At 33.4% G+C, this 24,646-nt stretch overlaps 1 pseudogene; it reads left to right on the top strand.

Annotated features, from left to right (window-relative positions):
- LOC149572287 (transcription factor E2FB-like) overlaps positions 1-22,103 on the top strand; it is a 42,090-nt pseudogene extending 19,987 nt beyond the window's left edge.
- Positions 22,104-24,646: the final 2,543 nt, after the last annotated feature.

Raw genomic sequence — 24,646 nt, forward strand, 5'->3', positions numbered from 1 at the left:
ACATCAATTCAAAACCAATCAGTTGTTGCAACATAGCTTCCATGTTTGGTAACCCATAGTTGTCTTTCAAGTAATAATGTTCAAGTTCCTAAAGTCCACACATAGACTTATGTCTCCATTCTTCTTTTTGACAGGCACCAATTTTGATACCCAAGTAGAATGCCTAATTGATTTAATTATTCCCCCATCCCTCAACTTCATTAACTCTTCTTCCATTTTAGGAGCTAAGGTGGGATTTACTAGTATTTGTTTTTGTCTAAAAGGTTTAACATTTTCTTTGAGTGGTATGAAATGCTAGAATAAATCTTCTCTATAGGTCTTAAGATCATCACAAGACCATGCAAAGACATGTCTATATTTTCTTAGCAAATCAATCAAAGGCTTTCTGATTTCAACAAATAAATTTTGACCCGTATAAAGTTTCTTTGGGGGCTTTAGAAGTATCCACATTTATCTCTTCTAGTTCTTGGGATTTATGATCTTTGATTCCAAACTTCACCCTATCTTTGTTATCAAACATATTTTCCAAAACCACTAACCCTTTGGGTACTTTATTTTTTTTCAGCTGTAAAATTTCTTGGACAAATATGATCTCTTTTCCATTTTTTTTTCAATTAAGGCACTACAATCTAACTCTTGACCATGGTATTTATGTTCACATGAAAATAAATTTAAAATATCTCTATCATCTTCAAATACTTGCCAATGTTCTATATTATCAAGTATTGAGTGCTAATTTTGTACCTCAATCTATGCAATTCTAGTGAATGATATATCCTTTGGCTTAATAGTAACATTTTCTAGCAAATTAGCCATCTTATTTTGAATCCTTTCCATCCAAGAAATACCAAATACATCAAATAACTCAATTTGATCCCACATAACATTTCTATATTGTTTCAATCTTTTGTTCTTAGAGGCACAATTTTCTCTAACTTGGGAAACTACTAATTTAGAATCACCTATGACATGTAACTTCTTGATTTGATGATAGGTTGCAACTCTCAATTCTAATAATAGAGATTCATATTCTGATATATTATTGGTGCATGAAAAATTAAAGGTGAATGAATACCTGAAAGTGTTCTTCTTAGGAGAAACAAAGACTGCTCCTACCCCTAAACCTTCTTTAGAACTTGCCCCATCAAAATGCATGGTCCATAGAATTGGTGAATCCATACAACATTCAAACTCATGTGCAATCACAACTAGAAGTTTCTCAAATTCTAAGATAATTGCTTTTGCCCTAAATGCATTTACACCAGTATCTAGAAAGCAAGTAGAATCCTTATCAATTTCATCTCCCAAAATATGATTGACCATTGGTTCCCTATCTAACCTAATGAAATTATCACATATATGAAAAGTAGCATAAGATAAGTCACATTTTCGGCTACGTCCCATAGTAGCATTCCATTTTCTAGGTAGCAAAATTCCATAATGTGGAGGAACATCAACTACAAGGATTGACATTGCCAATTCTACATCAGGGTATGTAGCTAGTTTGAAAGGTAATATATTGATTAATACTTATGATAAGGACTTCCCTAGCATCCATACCTCTACATATACCTTGTTTGGCATCTACTTCTAGTCATAAATCTTCCATGAATTTGAAAGGCATAATGGTGTTAGAGGCTCCTAATTCTATCATGCAATTCTTAAGAGTTTTCACTTTTATAATTAGGCTAAGAAAAAATGGGTCAATATCTTGTAAATAAGAAACAAATGTATCATCTAAAAACATTTGAGGGATTTGAGATACAGTGCCATTATCTTCAACTACCATTGGGGTTTTTTGTATAATACTTGTTCAGTTTTATTCCTATTATTACTTATCCCACCCAACCATGATAAGGCTTTACTCTTATGTTCATCAATTCTAAATAATTTAGATAAATTTACTTTGAGAATTATTTGGGATAGCATGGATATCATGTCAATTGTTTGAAAAAAAAAGGTTTTACAAGCATACCTAGACCTAAAGTTTTTTGAACAATAGGCACAACTACTTGCTTAGTAATATCAAATCCTAACTTCTTCTCTTACATATTTTTTTTTAACTGTCTCATTTGTCTACAATTGGACCTTCTTTTTAGGCTCCCATCTCTTAACCTTGCTCTCTTTAACCTTTTCTTTTTCTAAATTATATTTCTTACTTTCATCCTTCATCTTATGTGTAATATCCTTTATAAAGATACCAGAAGGTTTACCAGATTCATTGTTCACTATTCTATTTCTCAAACTATAATTACTATGAACTTGAGAGATCATTTTTGCAATAATTCTATCAATCTCCTCTTTAGAAGGCATTCTTAAATTTATATGACCTACATTAGAAGATGTAACACATACCTTATCTTCATCATGATGTTTATCATCTGAGAATACTTGTTGATGATGTAATTGGTAAACAACTCTTTGATTAGCTATGCCATTCTCATGCTCTTCTAGATCAGAGTCTACAAAATCATCACACATATTGACCATCTTACAAATTACATCATCATGATTCTTTCCTTCTTCTTCTTCCTCACTCTACACATTTTGATCATCAACAAATGATTGAGAAACTATATAATAGTTTGAGGAATGAGGTAATTAGCATATGATTCACCATGGTATATCATTATTCATGTTGATAGAACTTTCTTGCAAAGGATTAGGAGTACCTTTATCTTTGACATTTTGAGTTTGGTTAGGAATAGGCTTACCATCTTTCAATTGGGTGGTATACAGGTAATCCTACATTCTTGGTCGGCTATTGAAATGGTTGTTGTTCATTGGGGATTTCTCACCAACATTAGGTTTGTGTGTGTTGAAGGTTGGTGGGTTCATCTTCTTCAATAAGTCCAATACCTAACCTATTCTGGCTTCCTCAAGCTCCTTTCTTGTATTATATTTATCATTCTCTTTCTTTTTGTTCTTGGGGTTGAACAAATTTGGATCATCTCTAATTCTTAGCTTACCAAATGCCTTCCTATTGTTTTCAATATTCACAACTACCTTGTAATCATCCCTTGTAGTTTTGGGATCTTTGTCTCTAAACTGATAAGCTATTTTACTATCAAAGGCATCGAAATATTTTATAAGGCACACATCCTCATTCAATCTCATAACTTGAAATAGCTTGTACATTCCCTTCTGAAACCTTACATTAAAATCAAAGGTAGATTTATTAGGGTTCTTTTGTATATTGTTGAAATCATTCAACATAAAGCCAATATTAGTGTTATCTCCATATTGTTCTTTAAATAGCTTTTCTAAATCATTCCATGAACTAATGCTATCGTCTAGTATTATTCTAAACCAATCCCTCACATCTTCAATTAATGAATGTACAAAAAATTTCATCACTACATCCTGTTGGAAATAATCAAGACTAGGTAGGTTACTGAGAGGGGAGGGGTGAATCAGTAACCTCAAAAAATTTAAATTAATTCAGCACGTAATCCATTCACCATTAATTCATCTAATCTACTACAATCATGAGAAAAGATAAACATTCATCACATATGAACACAGAATTTTGGTGACCCAAAAACCTTACAAATAGAAAGTTAAACTAGGGTGGGAATGATACCCACAAAACTTCACTACTGTAGTATAAAGTTGGCCTATTAAGGCTTACATTGACCACTTCTGATGATCTACCCTGTTAAGAGCAATTTGGACTACTAGATCAACCTTGTTAGAGGTTTTACAAACATAGAATGAAGTATGCACTTTGTTAAGAGATTTAAAGAAAGACTATTAAGTGTACCCTACTAAAGGATTTAGAAAAATAATTCACCTATTAGGATGAAATAGTAGATTTGACTTACAACTTGATTGCTAATTAGATCCTTGAAGTATAGATCACCTCTTGTGACAGATAAAACATTATTGCTCCTTGTAGACCTTTCTGAATATTCTGCTCTGCTACTAATTTGTGTTCAATCTTCTCAAAATATTACATATCCATCCATCCATATACTCATTAATTTATTCATACATTGAAAATGATACAATACATTACATATATACCATTCCAATATTTATAATTACAAGGTCAACTAAAACACAAGTAAACAAAATATTACTGAGTTGGCCAACTAGTAGAAACTTGGGTTCTGTAAGCTAACTTGGTGAAATTCTGATGCTCGGTGTTTACTACATTACTCGGCATCATCATGCACTTGGTAGAAGTAGAGGCTCAGTCCATAGTAATCACACAACATAGCTTTGAACTCAGTGACCATTGGAGACTCGGTAGATACTAAATACTTTGTTTACCTTGCTTGCACTTGGTAAACACTACTCATCCCATCACTCGGTAGACACTGGCTTCTTATCACACAAGCTAATGACTTAGTCGACACTGTGAAGCTCAATGACCACTATCTACTTAGTGATAACTACTAGACTGCACATTGTCTATATTCACTCAGTAGCTTTTGGATTGCTCGATGTGAACTGTGAAACTTGGTTATCACTGGATTGCTTGGTAAACATTGGAGACTAAATGATGAGCTCAGTAACCATATAGAATTGAATAAGTTTTGTCACTAATGAAAAATACAACATAATGCCAACACATCCTCATGTTCAAATCCAAAATCATTTAAGATATATATAAAGATTCTCAAATGTTCACCAATAACAACATTATTTCCTAAAATTTTTACTATCTTATCTCTTAAATCAAATGATATTGGATGTGGAAAACCATAAATACCTACAAATGATATTTTTGTATATTTCTCCATGTATATAGGCCTTTTCTAAAAACCAACAACATTTTATGTTCTTTCTATATTGATTTGGTTATGAATAACATTTTTGGGGTTGTTGCCTTGGAATAATAGGGATTTGGGTACTAGTAGCGGATGATGAATTAGGGGCAGACTAAGATGCATTTTGTTTAGGGACTACTAGCGCACAATTAGCTATAGAAGTTGTGGCTTGTGTAGAAAAATTGGGTGATGAAGCTAAGGCAGAATTTGATTTAATAAATTGGATCTTCCTTCTAGTTTCTTTCACCAAAGCTTCATTTTCAACTTTCTCAAGCTCTTTTACAAGATCCTCTTTCTCTTTTTGGGCCTTTTCTAGATCTAGATCCAATTTAGACATGAGAAGTCTCACTATTTTTACTTGGTACATCTTGAGGTTCATTCATTTGGATTCCTATAGCCTTTCCTTTTCCCTTATCAGCAATTTTCATAATAGGATCTACATGATATGCCTAGACAGGCTTGTAGGGTTAAACTTGAGTTATGATATGTTCTTGCTTTTGGTTTATGAGTTTTTCTTGCTCTAGAACCTCAGATCTTAAACTATCTATATCTACAAAAATATCAACATGGAGAACATAATTTTTTTCTTCAAGCTTTTTATTTTTCTCTTTTAGGATAGCCATCTATCTAAAAAAATTATCCCTTTCAATAAGAGCATTCAAGGTTGCTTGCTCTCTTTCCTTCTCCAAATGAGCATGTTTGGCTTCCTCTTTTGCAACCCATTTCTTTAGGAGTCCTATTTTTGAGTAAGATTCATTCAAATCTACAGAAGCAACTTCTAAATTAGTAGGTTCATAAAGATCTATAAGGTTTGTTTCCACATATGGGATTGCTCTAGGATTAAAAGGATCCTCCATGATATTCTTATTTCCCAACCTACGATTCATTTTACCTATCACATCTAGTCTACACAATATATCTCCCATTGAGGAAACATTCTTGTCATGGTAAACTTGTTCTTCTTGTAATGGGGAACTAAACATCCCTCCTAAGATTCATGTGGTATTTGATTTAGAACTTAATGAAGAAGATTCCCTCCCTACCATAGATTGTTATTGAGAGTTTACTGATATGATACCCCTTGGTTTCAAAGTAGGGTTTGCATCCACTTTCTTCTTGTTTTGGATTTTTCTACCACCCTGGGCCAAATCAGTATACAATGGTGCATCAGGATTAGCTCTTGTATAAGCTCGTGTACTCTTCCTCTTATCAACCATTTAAGGGGACTATTTATTAGTAAGCACTAGATCCAAAACCTTGACTAAGTCACCATCCTATTCTAGGGAAAATATAACATGAAAAGCTTTGACTCCAAGAAAAAACATGGGATACTATGAAATAGATTGACACACAAGAGAACTAATAACAAATAACATAGGACTACAAATATTACTTAATAGATAAGACACTTTTTTATAAATTTAGTATATTTCAATCTACATCTAAGTACTGGGGAATTTCTCCTTTTCTAAAATCTCAAGATTTGTCACTAGAAAATTCCAATAACCACAAACAATTACTAAAAGAATATTACAAACACATACATAAACAAGACCAGAAAATTGTATTACTTTTACTCACAAACATGTGTTGAACAACTCCCTAGTAGAGTCACCATTTACTAAGAAAAAAAATACTTAATACCAAGATGGTGAAGACCAAAATAACCTAAGGGTTAGCTAATTCCTATAAATGGCTATATGTTCTTCAGATTTGGACCCAACTTCAACAAAATTATGGAAGATTTTCTTTTCTTTTGGCTCTACAAGACCATTATAGGTGCACTTGAGGGATTAAAGATTGACAGATTGACAATACATTCACATTTCATAACAATATTCATCCCTTATAGTAGATTGGTCATAATTGTTCTTAGATATAAAAATAATTATAGGCAATAGTAGCTAACTAAGACTCTAAATCCCAATGAATTAGGCACTGGTCATATATTCAGTTCTAGTTTGAAGAAATCCATGGGTTTGCATTGGGAATGAATATAAAATCAAATCAATTTTACTTTGATGCATGAAGAATCTTATAGCTTGTCTGGTACTTGTTTACATTTGATTTCTGAGTCCTAGTTAGTTGTTACTACCCAAAATTATTTGTAGATTTAAGAAGAATTATGACCAATTGACTACAAGGGATGAATATTGTTATGAAATATCATGAAATTAATGAAATGTGAATGTATTTTCAAGTTGTAAATCTTGAATCCCTTAGGTGCACCCACCTTGGTCTTGCAGAGCCAAAGGAGTACATAATCTTCCATAATTTTGTTGGAGTTAGGTCCAAATCTGAAGAACATATAACTATTTATAGGAATTAGCTAACCCATAGGTTATTGTTGCAGCCACAATAATTGTAGAAATAGGCACTTACTACATCCAATTTAAGACATTCACCTACTCAAGGGTAGTAGGAACAACTATGAATCCAATGAAACTCCCAAGATATCTGTCAAATAGGCTCATTTTACTACAAATTGTGAGACAACTCTCATCTACGTATGATTGAGTAAGGAAACAATATAAGAAGACTTGGGTATGGCCCATTGCCATAGGTCCATTTTGAGTCAAGAAGAAGCAAGATATAAGGAATTTTGATTTTGAATGGGATCAATATCGCTTGGAGGACTATATTTCCCCCTGTCCATATTTTAACAATATTGGCATAGTTCAATATTTGACAAGAAAGCAATTTGAACATGAAGATGTAGTAGATGATTATGATATCTAGATAAGAGATTGTTGTAGGATGACTATTTATTTGGTAGGAAATGCCTTGAAAATAAAGGTCCCATTCAAGGTTGGTTGACAAGACATTTAAGATGTCTTGGATCTCCTATATAATCAGGATAAGATATATAATCGACTAATCACAAAGACAAAAAGTGGTAGAGAAGAAATTAAAGATATCAATTGTAGGGAAAGGCATATCATCCAGTTGACCAAGGAATAGATTAATAATCCATTCAATTTTGACCCAATTTCTAAATCAATAGTCTCATAGGCCATAACTTGCATAATAAAGGGAAGAGGGGTGAAAGTTACAGTACAAACATTCATAGCCCAATCTCTAATAAGGTTAGAAATGGCATATCAGGATGATAGGGAAGTTGGATATGTTAAAGAAGAAAAGGGAAAGAATAAAAGAAAAAAAGTTCCTCCTCAAAAAGTTGAGCCTGAAGTTGAAGGGACTCAAGCCTAGGAGGCAACTCAAGCACCTGAGAAACCACTCAAACCTAGGATAATCCACAAGTTCCATAGCTAGAATAAGGATAAGGACCTAAAGAAGAAGCACAAGAGGTGTCCCCACATGTTCAAGAGGAAGAAGTCTCTCCATTAGCTCCTAAAAGAACTAAGACTAAAACTCCAATCAAAGGGACTAGAAGATAGAAAGTGAAAAGAAAGGTTATTACTATTCCTTTAGTCCCAAAAACCATTCCTGAAGAGGATGAAGAAGATGAAGAGCACAACCTTCCCTTGAGTTAGAGGACTCATTTGGTTAGGGCTACTGATGTAGAAAAGAAAAAGAGTTCCACTATAATGTCGCCATCTTTTCCTATACAACTAGGGGATTACCAACACTAGTGGGTTGATCAACAAGAGGGTCAAGGGACTAATGTCTTTAGCATGTCAAATTTTGATTTTATGCCTATGGGTATGGACCTCATTGGTGACAAGATAAGGGATACACCAATTGATCAGTCTTTGGAAGAAGATTAGAGTCAATTGCCAACTTTTTCATAGGGACCTCTAGGTACCCCACCATCACCAAGTCAAGATTTGTCTTTCTTGGATAAAGGTTTAGCCACTCCTCTCCCTCTTAGTAATGAAGATCAAGTACAAGTGGTGTAGGAATAAGAGCCACAACAAAGAATTGCTGATGAAGTATTGAAAGAGGGGCAAATATATGAAGAACCTCAACAAATTTCTCAAGATACAAAGGTGAGGACTGTGGACTCACCAGACACAAGGATGCCAGATGTATATCCCTCACAAAAAGAGAAGACTCTGGAGAGAAGCAATAAGGGAAAGGGTCTAACTATACAAACTCCCTTTTCAACTAAGTATATGTATTTGATGGGAACTACTCCAAGATAGTTAAACAAGGAGGTGATGGTTCGGCAGAAAATGTAATTTATTGTACTCTGGATAAGGGAATGAAAGAATTTGTTGAAGCCCTTATGAAACTTGAGCTACCTATGGGCAATACAAAAACATTGGCCTTCATTATGAAGAACAAAAATTAGGACTTGTTTTCTCATATTTCCATTCCTCCTCTACATGTAGATATAAAAAATCTTACCCTGAAAGATTATCAAATTAAAGAGGGCTTGCTATGAAATCCCACCGTGGACATTGCTAAATTGTTGGTCACTAAAGGAATTAAAGAAGTGTTTAATGACTTGGACCAAGATGAGTCTAGACAAAGAATGACCTTATCAAAGGCCATTTGCATGAAGTGGCTGGTCCTTTGGACCTTGATCATCCTAAGGTGACTCTAGGTGTGGCACTTGATAGGAAGGAGAAGGCAGGTGTACAATTGGATCCATTTTAGAATGCATGTCAGTAATGGCAGAAAAGTTTTAAGAAAAAAGTTGTAGAAATAATACAAAAAAACCTTAAACTATTGCACCATATGAAAGTTAATGAAAATAGGTTGTTTTCTATACTAAACCAAGATTTTGGATTGATGGATGAGGTACATACAAGTAAAGACCTTCAAGAATTATAGTGAATTAAGGGCCAGAGGTATTGTATGCTTATGGATGCACATATGGGGGAGGAATTGGATAAGATAGAATATTAGATTGAGAAGATTGTTTCTACTAAGAAAGTAATGGAGATACTACATGCAAATATTCATAAGCACAAGGATCAGACCCAAGAGTAGATTTTGGAAGTTGAGAAGTATTGCAGTGATGCTTGCCTTGACATTTTTAAAGATAAGTTGAGGGATAAACTCTTGTCTATGAAAGTAGTTTTTGAATACTTTTAGAAGACCTTTGAAGAATCTTAGATTGATGAAGACATTAGACAAGTATTTAAGATAGAGGAGGCATTGCTAAAATTAGATGTGAAACTAGAAGACATTTTATTGACTCCCATAGAAGTTAGCAACTACTAGAAAATAGTAAAGATTAAATATGATTTTTTGGATTTGCTGGATGCAACCCAAGTGATGGATATCATAGAGAAATTCAAGATGAAACATCTAGAGATACCTCTGGTATGATGGGGAAGAAAACCTAGAAGCTAGAATTTCAATTTTGACACTTCAAAATTTTTTGGATTTTTTGAATCTATCACTACGGTGCACTTCTCCAAAGCTGCACAAGGTGCATCTCCAAAGGTGAAACAATTTTTTTTCAAGAAGTTAGAGGTGCACCAATAGTTAATTTCCAATTCTAAATTTAGAGCTTTCCATGCATCAAAAACACATTTTGATCGTAGTTCAACTCCTATAGACATCCAAAGAAGGTTGAACTTCTATCTTTGGAATCTCCAAAGATTCCTACATCATCTAAAAGCTTCCTTCTTCTTATCTACTTCTTCTTTATTTATTTTTAAGTCTTGTAAAGGCTCATACACTCAATTATTAATACAAAGAAGGGTGAAGTCTTCCTTAGCACCATTTAGAGAGTTAGTTTGTATATAATTAGATTTTTTTTATTAAGTTTTAAGCATATATTTGTATAAAGGAATCTCTCACTCTCAACACAAATTGAGGAGAATATTTCCTATAAATTGAGGAATTAAATATGTATCCCAAGCTAGTATTTTGATGCAATAATATACAATTTCTAGAGAGTAATAATAAGAGCTTTTGATCTGATACAACTCACAACATATCTTGCAGATTTCATATCACACTTTAGTTCAATCCTTTTCTTGGCTTCAATCATTGCAGCTCTGACAGCTTGTCTTACTTTCAAGCTTCATCTCCTTGAGTCTTCTTGCTCATCACACCAATACAATCATCTCTGTGGTCATCTATCGAAACAGAGTTTCTGTGCTCTCTTCCTCCTTAGCACCTTCTTCAACACTTCATGCTTTCATGCTTGACCAAATATTTTTCTTCATGACCTTATGACTCCTTAAATAGAAATTTGGAATACTTTTCCCGCTCGATTCTCCCTCTCCAACTTTAGGGTTTCCATGGATTAGGTAGGATATAATGTATTTGTCCCATATCTCATTTTTATCTAGAAAATTCATCTAGAATCTAGTTGTATTTGACAAAAACATTTTACATAGTGTTTTTTTCCACTAGCTCATCATTCTTATCTTCTATCTAGTTCACAAAATTCTAGATAACAACCATGTCAGTTCAGATCTGAAAAATCTTTGACTTTTTCAAAATAATGTAGTAGCTCAACACTTTTGACTCTCTGATGCTCAACACATGAACACAACTTGGCACTTGATCTTTACTTGGCACTTGATCTTCACTCAACACTTGATCTTCACTTGACACTTGATCTTTTCTCGGCACTTGATTTTTACTCAGCACTTAATTATCAAGTATATTGTCAATACATCACTTTATTATTGTCTTAACTGATCTTTGCACTTCATTCCAAAACCATAACTCAACCTTTCCCTTAGGTTCTTTTGTTACATCTTATTGATTCCTCATCAATCAACTAAGTGATAATGCTTGGATCTTATAAGAAATTTCCATTCCAGCAAATAGTAGGTTTGACATCAGTGACAAAATAATGATGGAACACATTCTATAGCAACAATATCTTTCATACAATGATCTATTTCAATCAGATTAAAACAATCTCCCTCTTTGGCATTGATGGCAAACCAAATTGATCAACCAAACCAAAACTGACTGATTAGGCTAAAACAGTAGGTCAAATGCCAGAAAGAAAACTTGTTGACTTTTGTATTTCCCTTTGATCTTATTCCTTTTGATTCATCTTACATTTAGTCTCCTGAGTTGTTCCTTCTGAGAGCTTATTAGTGTCTGCTATTCCTCTATTTCAGGAATTTGACCAATTGTAGCTATTTTCTCCCTCTTTAATTAGTTCCCTCTATTTTCTACTTTCTTCATCTTTCTTTATTTTGATTAGTTTCTGCTATTTCTCCCTCTTTGACAATAATGCCAAAGACAAATTATTTCAGCATCTTATCATGCAACTATAGCATTTACAAGAACTTCCAATATCTCCCTCTATCACCTTGCTTATGACTTGTTTGGAATGTCAGTACGTAGATTACTTTAGGCTAAACCTAAAGTAAGTACCCTCTACATCAACTTATATCATCTGATCAATCAACTTACTTGATGTAGGGTAGTGTTGTTGTTACTTAAGTAGCCTTGGTTGGGGTATCACCCCTAACTTACCTCTAAGATATTCAAATGTATCTTTAGGTAATGGTTTTGTGAAGATGTCAGAAGTTTGTTCTTTTGTATTGATATATTTCATCTTCACTTGCTTTTCTTCCACCAATTCTCTTACATAGTGATACTTGATTGCAATATGCTTTGTTTTGGCATGCATCACAGGGTTCTTTGATATTTTGATAGCACTTATGTTATCACAATAAAGTATCATAGGTTCAGTTATTTCTTCCTTCATTCCTTTCAATAGATGCTTGATCCACACAATATTTATACAATTTATAGTAGCAGCAACATACTCAGCTTTTGTTGCGGACTATAATGTACAACTTTTCTTTTTACTAGTCCAAGTGACTAATCTTTTTCCTAAGAAAAGTGCTCCTCCACTGGTGCTTTTTCTATCATCTATGTTACCTCCCCAATCTGCATCAGTGTAGGCTTTTAAATCAAATTTTTTAGTCCTCTTGTAGTACAAACCAAAATCTTCTGTACCTTTTAGATACCTCATTATTCTCTTGACAACCATAAGATGATTTTCTCTTGGGTTTGTAGAAAATCTTGCCACTATTCCAATAGATAAAGCAATATCTAGTCTACTGTGTACAACATATTGTAGTTTTCTAATCATGGATCTATACATTTTCTGATTTACTTTAGTTTAATCATCATTCTTAGATAACTTATGTCCTGTTGCCATTAGTGTACTTACTAGTTTTGATTCATCTAAACCAAATGTTTTGAGTATTTCCTTGATATATTTTGATTGGGTTACAAATATACCATGTTTTAATTGGTGTACTTGCAATCCAACAAAAAATTTGATCTCTCCAAACATTGACATCTCAAATTCATATTTCATTTGATTAGAAAAATCTTTGCATAGAGCATATTTTCCTCCAAATATTATATCATCAACAAAGATCTCAGATATCAAAACATCTTTACCTTTCTCTTCCTTGATATACAAAAGCTATTGTCAACTATTTTCTCAAATCCTATCTTGACAAGATATTTGTGAAGTCTCTCGTACCATGCTCTAGGTGCTTGTTTCAAACTATATAATTCTTTATGTAGTTTACAAACCATATTCATATTGTTCTCATCAACAAATCCCTCTGGTTGTTCAATATAGACTTCCTCTTTCAATATACCATTTAGGAAAGTAGACTTTACATCCATCTGATAAACTTTAAAACCTTTATATGTAGCATATGCAAGTAAAGTTCTTACTCCTTCCATTCTAGCAATAGGGGAAAATGTTTCCCCATAGTCTAATCCTTCTTCTTGAGCATGTTTCTAATAATCTCACCATTCTCATCTAGCTTGTTTCTAAATACCCACTTGGTGCCAATCACATTCTTGTCAGCTAGTCTGGGAACCAAACTCTAGGTTTTGTTCCTCCTTATTTGATCAACCTCTTCTTCCATAGCTTTATACCAGTCACCATCTTGTAATGCATCAAACACTATCTTAGGTTCAAATTTTCTTAACAGACATGATTCATTTCTTAGTCTATTCCTTGTCATTGGTCTTGCATCTTTGTCACCAATTATTTGTTCAGCAGGGTGATGTCTCTTCACATATTTGGATAATCTTGGTTCTGTCCTTGTTTCCATGTTTGATCTTTCAGATTCAGGGTCACTATGCACTTCGTTGTCAAGTAGTTCTACATCTCTTTCATGTGTATTGACTTTAGAATCAGAATGTGCATTTTCTTCATTCTAAAACTCAGCTTTTGAATGCATCTCGACATTCACTGGTTGTGACTTGGCTGAAACTGAAACATGCTATTGAATCCCAATTTGATTGATAGCATCCTTGTCAATAGGAATTCCTTCATAAGAATACACAAAGGTTTTGTAGTCATCCATTCTCTTTGGTTCTTCAACTTGGACTTCTGTATGCTCATCAAAGTTTACATTTGCACTTTCCACAATTTTGTCAGTGTTAGTATTTAAACACTTATAAGCTTTACTTCTAGTGGAGTAACCAAGGAATATGCCTTTATCACTTTTTGCATCAAATTTTCTATTTCTAGTATCTTTAAGGATAAAGAATTTGCAACCAAATACTTTGAAATGCTTTACATTAGGTGAGTGACCATACCATAATTCAAAAGGTGTTGCATTTGTACCTTTCTTAACTTGTACTCAATTCAGTGTATAAACAACCACACTTACAACTTCTCTCCCATATTTCAAAGCAATAGTCTTTTCCATCATCAATGTTCTGGCATAGTCAATCACATATCTATTTCTTCTCTTAGTAATTCCATTCTATGGGGGAGTCCTCGGAGCTGATGTTTGTCTCTTGATTTCTTTGTCATTGCAAAATATCTCAAATTCATTTGATGTGAATTCTCCACCTCTATTTGATCTCAAGCATTTCAAACTCTTTCCTATTTCCTTTTCAACTCTAGCCACATACCACTTAAACATTTTAAAAGCATCAAATTTTTGCTTTAAGAACATAATAGTCATCATCTTGGAATAGTCATCAACAAACAACATTATATATTTATCTCCTTTGTAGCTTTGTACTTCTATTGGACCACATAAATCAGTATGGAGTAACTCAAGTACTTCTTTAGATGTATAGTTTTTACTCTTGAAACTTGACTTAGTCATCTTTCCTAGCTGAAATTGTTTGCACATGATGTTGTTAGGCTTCTTTAGTTTAGGTAAACCTCCCACTTTCTTCATTTTACTGATATTGACTAGATTATCAAAGTTGACATGACATAGCCTTCTATGCCATAACCATTCATCATCAAATTTTGCAACAAAATAAGAAGCATTTTCCATATCAAGATAAAATAGATTACTTCTTGTTTGATCTCCTTTTCCTATCAATTTACCATTAGTATCATAGATATTTGTTGTTTTGTTTCCAAATTCTACTTTGCACCCTACATTTCCTAACTGTGAGACACTCAGCAAATTACAGTTTAGTCCTTCAACATAGTATGCATTATCACATGAAATTTTCTCTGTAATCTTAATGGAGCCTTTTCCTTTGATTTGACATGGAGCATCATTTCCAAATCTAACACTATTTCCATCATATTGAGTAGAGTCAACAAACTTACTTTTGTCTCCTATCATGTGATGTGAGGGCCCACTGTCTATGATCCATGTATCATTCTTGTTCATACATGTTACCAGTGCTACAAGCTCTTCTTCATCAGACTGGTCCTTCATAGCCACATAAACAACTTCATCATCACTATCATCGGAATCCTCTTCAGTGATATAGCACTTCTTGCCTTTGTCTTTGTAATCTCTCTTATCATTTTCTCTTCTATTTTTGTACTTGTTGCCTTCCTTGTAATCCTTTTTTTGTGTACACCTTACAGCAATATGTCCTACTCCATTGCAATTGAAACAAATGATAGGTAGCTTACCCTTGAATTTTCTTTTGCCTTTGTGAAATCTTCTAGCTAGTAATGCTTCCAATTGTTCCACATCTTCCTCATCAGTGCTACTATCACTGGATATATATTTCATCTTTCTTCCCTTCTTTGATTTCACCTATTTAGTATCTTTCAGTGATAGCTTGGCCTTGAAAGCAGATTCAACATTCTAAGGTCTATAGTTGTCAAAGTTAGATAACTCAAATGCAGTGAGTCTACCCACTATACCTTCAAAACTTAGATTGTTTCCTGGCACACATCTTAGCTCTTGTATAGTTGATACTCTAATAGCATAGATAGGGAGAAAATTTCTTAAGAACTTACTATTAACAGTATCATCATCTAATTGACCATTCAAACATCTTATTGCACTTACCACTTCCTTTATTCTAGAGGCATAACGAGTAGCATTCTCACTTTCCTCCATTTTCATGTCATCAAACTTTCCTCTGAGGCTTTCTCTTTTTTTTCTTTGGACATTCCAATCTCCTCCATATATGTTTGCTAGGGCTTTCCACATCTTAAATGCAATGTCACATCCTTTGATATCATCAAATTCAGCATAGTTGAGTGCATAAGAAATCTCCAACATTGTCTGATTGTGTTCCTATTTGTTTTTCAAATCTTCTGCAGTAAGAGTACCAGTTAGGTTAGCATGTTCAGTAACAATAGAATTTTGGGCATAATCTCCTATGGATCCAAGATGAAACTTCATCAAACTTTTCCATGCAACAAAGTTGTCTTTATTGAGCTTGGGAATTTCTCTCTTAGGTATTTTGATCTTTTCTACTTCTAGTTCCTTTAAACTAAATCAGTAGCAAGGCTTTGATACCAATTGTTGTAAATGTTTTAGAGTAACTAAGAGGGGGGGGGGGGGTGAATCAGTTATTCAAAGTCTAAATGCCCTAAAAATACTTTTTTTCACTAATTGTAGTGAGCCCATTAAACTACTCATCCATCCAAGCTTAAAATAACCATCTTAGTAAGTTACAACAAATCAACATACATGAATAAAACATGCAAGATCAACACATGATATAGTGATTTATGTGGAAACCCAATTCGGAAAAAACCACCAGTAACATGCTACTCAATTCTCACTCTTCTGAAGTGATGCCCTATTAAAGGCCTACCCTGTTAAAGGCTTACAACACTCTGTTAAATGTGACCTTGTTAGAGGATTTCACCATATTTTTAGGAATGGGCCTGGTCAACGAACTTTGGAACATTCACTTGGAATGTCACCTTGTTAAAGGATTTACAACATGGCTATTAAACCAACCTAAGCCCATAGGATTTATACTAACTGTTACAATTGCTAGAGAGTAAAAATAAGAGCTTTTGATCTAATATAACTCACAACATATCTTGCATATTTCATATCACACTTCAGTTCAATTCTTTGCTTGGCTTCAATCACTATGGCTCTGATAGCTTGTCTTACTTTCAAGCTTCCTCTCCTTGAGTCTTCTTGCTCATCATACCAATACAATCATCTCTATGGTCATCTATTGAAATAGAGTTTCTATACTCTCTTCCTCCTTAACACCTTCTTCAACACTTCATGCTTTCATGCTTGACCAACTCTTTTGCTTTGTGACCTTATGACTCCTTAAATAGAAATTTGGAATACTTTTCCCACTCGATTCTCCCTCTCCAACTTTAGGGTTTCCATAGATTTGGTAGGATACAATGTATCTGTCCCATATCTCATTTTTATCTAGAAACTTCATCTAGAATCTAGTTGTATTTGCCAAAAACATTTTACATAGTGTTCTATGCCACTATCTCATCATTTTTATCTTCTATTTGGTTCACAAAATTCTAGATAACAACCATGTCGGATCAGATCTGGCAAATCTTCAACTTTTCAAAATAATGCAGCAGCTCAGCTTTTTTGACTTTTTGATGCTCAACACATGAACATAACTCAGCACTTGATCTTCACTCGGCACTTGATCTTTACTCGGCACTTGATATTCACTAAGCACTTGATCTTTACTTCACACTTGATCTTCACTCGGCACTTGATCTTTACTCGGCACTTAATCTTCAAGTATATTGTCAATACATCACTTTATCATTGTCTTAACTGATCTTTGCACTTCATTCCAAAAACATAACTCAACCTTTCCCTTAGGTGCTTTTGTTACATCTTATTGATTCCTCATCAATCAACTAAGTGATAGTGCTTGGATCTTATAAGCAATTTCCATTCCAGCAAATAGCAAGTTTGACATTAGTGACAAAATAACGATTGAACAAATTTTGTAGCAACAATATCTTTCATACAATGATCTATTTCAATCAAATTACTACATCTAACACCTTGCGTTTAGCATATCTAGTCATCCCATGAAGATAAATTGCCATTCCAAGTCATTCTGTGAAGTTCTGTTTTGAGCAATGTCTGAATCTACATTTTTGCCTATATCAAATAGTTAAAGGATACCTTGTTTACATTCAAGTATCTCACACCTAGTGTTGTTTCATGACTTGCTTCTTTCAGAGTGTTTAGTATCAACACTAGAGAAACTATGTTTTAGAATTTGAGTTGTTTTGATATGATTAGCTAGGTTTTAAAGTCTTCAAAGTTTTTCCTTTATTGTTTTCATGCTGATGTAAATTGTTTAGAATTCTAGGAGGCCCTATTTGAATTGTTATAACTTTGACCTAGTTGACCAAAATGGTAAAATTCCTTTTGCATTGCATTATATAGGTTAGAGGCTTGCTATGTTTCAATTTTGAGCTTATGACAAATCCATTTGTTTAGTTTTAAAATGTGATTCCAAATGCAATTTGTAAAGTTTTGCTAGTGTCATAAGGTGTAGATTGGTTGGTACCCCTATTCATGATGTCATAACTCTAAATCTATGATAGGTGAGATCAAATGGATTGTTCTATTGTGTTCTAATCTAAAAAATTCTTTAAGTATACCAATTTGAAAGTCCTAAAAAATTTGTCTGTACACTTTCTCAAGTCCATTCCATTTGCAAAAATTTCTTTTCTGCCACTATTTCTAGTTTGCAAATTCTAAGTAGCCCACTTTGACCATTTGCCAAATGTGCCCAATTATTCCTCATGAGCCCAAATCACAAATTTGTATTCTCCTTGTGACAATAAACTAACACCCCAGTTTTTGTGCCCCCAAGTGTTAATTCTTCCTATTTTCAAAGCCATATCTAAATGCATTTTATGATTTTTTGACATGTTTTCTTACAAGCAATTCTGAGAAGGCAACTTTGAGAGTCAATATTTTTTGACCCAGATTTTGTCATGACACAAGATTTAGCAAGGTTTAGGAATGTGGAATAGAGAATTAGTATGTTTAATTTTAGAGCTTGATCAAGTGTAAGAATGTGGAACAAAGAATTTGTATGTTTAATTTCAGAGCCTGATCAAGTGTTTTTAAAAAAGTTTTCAAGGCTAGGCAAAGGACCTCTTGGCAAAAAGTTGACAAGTTGTAGAAAGAGGTGAATTGAGTTTTAAAACTTGATTCAACAATGATCTAATGTTTTTTAGTTAGAGTTAGATGTTTCAATAGACTAGTTTGATATGCTAGTTGTTTGAAAACAAAAAGAAATTAGTCGGACCCACTTTAGGGTCCAACTAATTGCTTCATACTGATGGAATTTTTTGGAATCCTAAGGGTGTATTGAGTTTGAAAAGGTTTTGTTCATGGTGGTCAAGAGAAAATGATGACGTTTCTTTGACTACTAAATGAACTTGGACAAATTGCAATGAAACAAATTTGTCATAGTATAAGAATTGTGAACATTCAATAATGTCCCATGATATGCTGGCTAACGATTGCAAACAAGTTGAGAAGGATGAAAAATTTATATTTTCAATTTCAATTATGGATCAGCGAAGTCATTTTTTTTCAGTGAAGGAGTCTCACTTGGGAAACTTTAAGGCTTGATGTATAACTAGTGAATAGTTTTTCCTCTTATGCATTGGTGTTCGATTCCTTTATCAGTTCAACAAGGTACAACTAAAAGTAGAAAGTGGCATCTATAGAGTCTTAAATGTGAAAAGTGGCTAAATTTGAAGGTCTTGGCTCTTTTATGATTGTGGAAAAACTACCCAAATTTTCTTATAAGGGTCGTGGATCATAGGTCTACATGACCAATGAACATGAAGTTCACAGATCTAGTCATACTCGAATGAGAAGAAGTCCAACCATGTATGCTTAAAGGTTGTAAATAAGAATTCTTATCTTTCAACAACTAGAGATATAAATAGACCACATTTATTTCTCATTGGGAGTTGTCATTGAGTACATTAGAAGCAGGGGAAGGCAATGTATTCCTTTTAAAAAAGAAAATGGCCAAACACTTTTCTAGCGAGGAAGATGAAGCTTCACAAAGACATAAAAAACCATGTAGAAAGGGAGAAATGAGGTAACATATGGTAGTAGCATTAAGTAAATAATTAATCACCAGAAAGATGATATACATGTGTTATTTATAAATTAGAGGGATCCACTGGTGCATCTAGGCTAGTGACTGGTCAAGTGAAACAAAGGACCATGAGATGGAGTCCAATGACTTGATGTTAGTGAATGGATTTATGGAAGACATGAGTAGTATTATTGCACTCCCCTTAGGCATAGATAGTAGCCATTACAGCCAGCCTAAGCTTGCAAAGCATATGAAAAATGTTCCTTAGACACGTGGGCAAAGCTCCCACTTCCATCAGTAGTTGTCGCTCAGTTTGCTAACAAAGAAATTCATGAATCTGGTCAAGCAAGTTGATGATGGTATTCTCAATCTAAACAAGGTTTTTGATACTTTAGAAGTTCAAAAAACATAGAATATATGATGTAAAAAATGTGCTTGAAGGCACAGGTCTTATTGAGAAAAAGATGAAAATAAGAATTTGTTGGAAGGGCCTTCATGCATTAGGACCTCGAGATGTTGAGAATGATATGATAGTTCTTTAGACTGATGTTGACAATATCTATGTTAAAAAATGCAATTTAGATGAACGTATCAGAGAAATATAGGAATGACTAAGGAGTTTGAGTGAGAATGAGTTAAGCTATGTTCTTGTATCTATGGAGTGAAAATGAAATGATAGATGAACATTGGTTTTCAAATGCTTCTTCCCGTGTGCATAAAGTTTTATTTTTGTGGAAGAGCATTCAAAAATTTTAATCCCACATTCTAATCATGGTGGAGATTTTCATTTTTTAAATAGAAGAGTACTCTAATGCATAGTGTCTTATGAGAAATGACCTTTTAAGCCTCAAGTAGCTTGCATGGTGGGCCCAACCTAGAAACCAAGAATTAATTTTGAACAAACTTGATGAAATAATTAAATGATGTGGAAATGACATGGAATCCATGGACCAAACACATGATGATAGGTGGTAGTGCATGGTGAGAAAATGATGAATCGAGTAGCGATGTGGTAGACTGAAATCTAATGCATAGGATGGTGACATGTGGTAGATCAGACAATTGTCACCATGTCACCAAGGAAAGATGCAAGGATGATAATTATAGCAACATGGTGACTACCTAACAATATAGTGATGTCAATAATGACATCAATTTCTGATGAATTACAAATTGACGAGTGGTAGTGACATGGAGCTAGCTAGACTGATATGGACCAAGCTGACAATGACATGTGGCAAGGTTTCTAGATGTGGCATGCATCCTAAGGTGTTTCTGAGGTGGCATATAGTGACATGTTTCATGACATTTCTATGTTGTGATGATGTGGCAAATGCTAGCTCGATAGCAACATAATGATTGATGATGTAGCAGTGATGTGGTACAATAATGTGGTGGTAACATGATAGAATAGGTAACCAATGTGATGGTGACATGTAGCACCTGGGTGGCAACTATCAAATGACAACAAAAAATTTAGCAAATCAAATCTTGACATGTGTCAAGGCTGGTCAAAACATGTTGACCCAAATTGCAAAATAAGAGGGAAAAATTCAAAAGTGTAGAAATAAGTTTTGAAAGGCTTTTCTAAAAAATGACATATACATAGGGATTTTAAATTAATAGGGGATATCTAGTAAAGTTTGAACTTTAGAATGTGATAAAATTTTTGCATAAATTTTTAAAAGAAGTGCAGACCTATGAGGCTAGTCTAGGGGCAAGATTTTCAAATGGAGGTCCTGGGAGGTTTCAATAAGTTTGTATAGCACTATTATATATCACTAGAATTAGGAGAGAGTGAACTTTCCATTTCTAGAGTTTTTATTTGCACAGGAGGTTCAAGTTATGTGAGGAATTTTTTTAGGTGCTCAATTTTTAATTTATTTCAATTGAGGTAGTATAGATTTGATTTCTAGTGAAATGGTGAATTGATTGTACATAAAAGGCAGCATGAATGGAGTTACAGCAAATTTTTGTCACATTGAAATTAGTTGAATCAAGTTGTCATCATCATTTTATGATGCATTTTAGATATTTGTTAACATAAGGGTTTTCATCATTGAGGAAGATATATTTTGGCTTTGTTACAAAACAATGATGAAAACCAAATCAGATATCATGGTTAGAAAGACGAGAGAGGATTTACAATGATAGGGAATGAGGTTTCAAGTGGACACAAGTCACTTATAGATTAGATCTGGGATTCCATTCTTCTTCTATAACTTCCTCGTTCTCATCCATTTTAAAGGTCAGCTCAAGTTTTGGAGAAATTTCTCAATGTTCTAATACCATCTTGGCATTAATTTCCCTTGTAATGAATAGAAAGAAATAAGAATACAGATAGTTCTAGTATGTTATTCAGTTTTACATTTCATTTTCATGCATCTTATTGTATTTGTTTCAAAGAAATGAATGAAAATGTAGTAGCAAGTTAGTCTTCATTCTGATGTCTTGTCTCCCATTCATCATGAAACTCAATTGCAATCTATTAGATTGAAGATCTTATGAAGGGATAGATTGAGTATTATATTCATAAAGATGTAGATGTCTGATTCATAAGGTTAATAGATAGATCAGGAAGTCTTGATGCATAGGATATGTCAATGAATTTTAGAGATGTGTGTTAAGGGTTTGTAGGATTTCCCAATAGATAAGACACTAATCAGTTATAGAATCAAAGTGTTATGTTATTCATGTCATGTTTTACTAAAATCAACATCATTAATCAAGTATTTTTCCTTTAAATGTTGAAGAACTGAAATGTAATACCCTCACTTAGCTTAACAATTTCTTTGGCCATGTTATTATCTATTCCATGTCTAATATCTTTACATAAGTGTTAGAAGATTTAGGGTGTTTATCTACTTTGTTATATTCAAGAGTACGTTTTAGCATTATTACCATATAAATGAAATCGAGGTACCACTAGATGTATCTTAAGGATATGTTAAGGATGGGAAGTAGCTGCCACTAGATGTATCTTATTCTCATCAGGGTAATTTGGAACCATGAAGTTTCATAACACCAACAATGTCCATTAAGAATCTACCTTCCATGTTATTTAATTTCATCTCTTATTACCTTATCTTTGTTATTGTCTTTTCTAACCCTTGGTTAAATTAGGAATTTATATAGTTGCATTGTTAGATTGCATTCATTAAAAAAATAGAAAATACCAAAAACATATCTTTTTTTTTCATGGTTAATTTTGAAACAACAAGCAGATTTATCATCTTATCTAAAATTGGTACGAACCAGCAAAGACCTCTTTGTGGACAAATACATTTATCTTCAACTGAGAAGATTCCAGCAAGTTGCAAGATCACCCAAAACCTTGGAGTTGATCCTAGATCAGCTTTTCAAGAGAGGAGTTTGAAAGGATTCTTGTTGTTAAGTGTCGTGCAAAATGATAGCTCAACACCAGGTTAAGATACAATTGGCATTATCGATAAAATATTTTAGCTAGTGGACAATTCAATGAATGTGAGTTATTTATTGATATTATGGATAAGAGGAATTTTTTGAAACCTTAATGAATATGATAAAATGAAAAAAAAAATCTACAGAAGGAGAGGACAAAAAGTGAAATGTTTATCATCTAGTTATAGGTTGAGTTGCTGAAAGAATTATCGAAGAAGGGCATACCATGTAGATCTAAAGTGAGAAGTAAAGTGGATTGACTAATTTAGTGTAATGGCCATTCAATAAGGAAATATTATAGTATAATGGAGGTCTAAACGTGAAAAGGTAGTTTCAAAATTATCATATCATTTCACTATTACTATATAACCATTATAGCATAATATCTCTTAACCAAGTGGAATTAATAGTTCTATTTATAAATAAATTCCATTGAATGTTTGTTGGACCTTTAGATAGGTTACTCATTGAAGGGTGATAATATCTAGATGATCTTTGCTGAAAATCCCCTAATAGGGTCACATCTAGCAAATGTGTATGTAACCTTTGTCAATGTTATCTCTTAGCTGAGCTCACCTTAGAAGAGTGAATTATTTTGGATGACAATTCCTAGGTGTTTTTTACCCTAATCAAGTTTCTACCTTAAAAATAATGCTGTTAATGTGTGTTGATCAGTTTAAGTTATTAAAAGTGTGGTGAATTCTTTAAAGGGCTTGAAGATAACTATGTCATTGCTCACCCCCCACCCACACCCCCAATTTTCTAACAATTAGTATTAGAGAAAAGGTGATTGCAAGATAAGTTTAAAATACCTAAGCTAAAGATACAAAGATGTATAAGAAAGAGGTATCTATATTAAACAAGGATAACTTTCTACAATGGAAAAGTAGAATGAGGTTCTAATTGTCTCAGATTGGAGACTATTCACTATACTTCCTACATAAGCATTACCAATCACTATCCCTAGGACTGATGATAATGGACCAGATAAGAGAAAAGAAAGATAACAACACCATAATAATATAGATTGTTTGTTCTCTTATTTATGCTAACTTTGATGATGTTAAAGACTATGTAACTAATAATGAAATGTGGCACAAAATATTAATTGTTCATGGAGGAGATTAGAATGTATTAAGGGAGGAGAATCAAAGTACAACATAAAAATTTGATGATACGAGAATGCAAGATGGGTAGAATAATGTGCAATTTTGTAACAAAATCAAGGAAGTTGTCAATGCAATCAAATAATTCTAGATGGTGGGTTCATAAGT

Source organism: Cupressus sempervirens, chromosome 2, assembly GCF_028749045.1.
Source record: "Cupressus sempervirens isolate cs-2001-9-10 chromosome 2, ASM2874904v1, whole genome shotgun sequence".
Classification (NCBI taxonomy): domain Eukaryota; kingdom Viridiplantae; phylum Streptophyta; class Pinopsida; order Cupressales; family Cupressaceae; genus Cupressus; species Cupressus sempervirens.